This window comes from Silene latifolia, chromosome 4 (genome assembly GCF_048544455.1).
Source record: "Silene latifolia isolate original U9 population chromosome 4, ASM4854445v1, whole genome shotgun sequence".
Taxonomy (NCBI): Eukaryota; Viridiplantae; Streptophyta; class Magnoliopsida; order Caryophyllales; family Caryophyllaceae; genus Silene; species Silene latifolia.
In genome coordinates, this window is record NC_133529.1 from 35796797 (window position 1) to 35798307 (window position 1511).

A 1511-nucleotide genomic window follows, 5' to 3' on the forward strand; every position below is an offset into this window, starting at 1 on the left:
CAATACTACTCGATCGACCAATTTGCTCACTCGATCGAGCAGTTTCTTCATCAATGTCAGTCGATCGAGTACACTTTCCACTCGATCGACCAACTCCACTTTGCTCTTCACTCGATCGAGCATAAAAACCACTCGATCGACCCGTTTCTTCATCATTTCTGCTCGATCGACCACCTGAGATCAGTCGATCGAGCACTTTCTTAGCTGTCAGCTCGTTATTTTCGCCTGAACACTGTTCATCATCAGTTTTGGACTTCCTCGGGTCTGATTTCAACACTTCTGGTCCCTCATAAGAAAGACCGCTTCTTAATTCTATCAGATTTACCATCTCATGTGGATTCTTCTCATTTTGAGTCGGTAAATGACCCTGCTTTCTCGAGGATTGATTCGCGGCCAATTGGGCAACTTGAGTTTCAAGTGCCTTAATAGACGCGTCCTTCTGTTGATTTTGTTGATCACTCAGCTGCAACTGCTTTGTAATGGATTGCAACATTGACTTTATCTCACCTATTTCACTCACCCCACCGGAAGATGATGCACCATGGTTAGGAGGATTGAAAGATGGAGGCTTCTGAAAGCCTTGTTGATTTTTGTGTGGAGGAATATACGGCTGCTGCTGGTTCGGAGGAGGAGTGGGATTGAGCACATTCTGACTACTCCACCTCAAATTGGGATGGACGTTCGGCTCGTAATAAGTGTTGTTCTGCCTGTAATGTTGAAAGGCAGCACATTGCTCAAAAGGACTAGGACAATTCTCTGAAATATGTCCCTCAGCTCCACATCTTCTACAGACGAAAGGACCGTCTGAAACAGCATTTAACTGGTACATCCCTCCTTTGGAAGCTCCTCCCAACTCATATTTGTCAAATCTCGCAGTAATAGCTTCTAGTGCAGCTACAGAAGAAGATTCAGCAGCTCTTCTTTGATTGCCTCTGGAGTTCCCATACTCAGCCTTATGGGTGGCCAAATCATCAATGATCTTCCACCCCTTAGTCTCTCCCATGTTCTCAACAAATCGGCCATTGGTCATGCAAACATCCAAAATAGCTCTCTGATCGTCGTACAACCCATTATAGAACTGATTACAAAGACTCCACTTCTCGAACCCATGATGCGGAATGGTTCGCACCAGCTTCTTGAAACGGACCCATGCTTCATGAAAGTTCTCATCAGGCCCCTGTTTAAAGCTCGTGATCTAAGCTCTAATGGCAATAGTCTTCGATGCAGAAAAGTACTTCTTGTAAAATGCTAAAGCCAGTGAATTCTAGTCTGTTATCCCATGAGCAGCCCGGTCCAGATCCCTATACCACTCCCTTGCAGCATCGCGGAGTGAGAAAATAAACATGGTTTCTTTTATCTGATCCGGGGTCACGCCAGTTGGTGGGGCTATGGAACAACAATAATCGATAAAGGTTTCCATGTGCTTATTGGATCTTGATTGCAGACTCCCCAAATTGGTTTCTCTCAACCAAATTGATATAGGACGGCTTCAGCTCGAATTTTCTTGCGTC

General features: G+C 45.0%; 1 non-coding gene across 1 annotated transcript; it reads left to right on the forward strand.

The window, feature by feature from the left end:
• The first annotated feature begins 1103 nt into the window (after positions 1-1103).
• Positions 1104-1210, forward strand: LOC141654584 (small nucleolar RNA R71). The gene has a single exon (XR_012548140.1). It is a non-coding gene; the product is annotated as a small nucleolar RNA R71 (small nucleolar RNA).
• Positions 1211-1511: the final 301 nt, after the last annotated feature.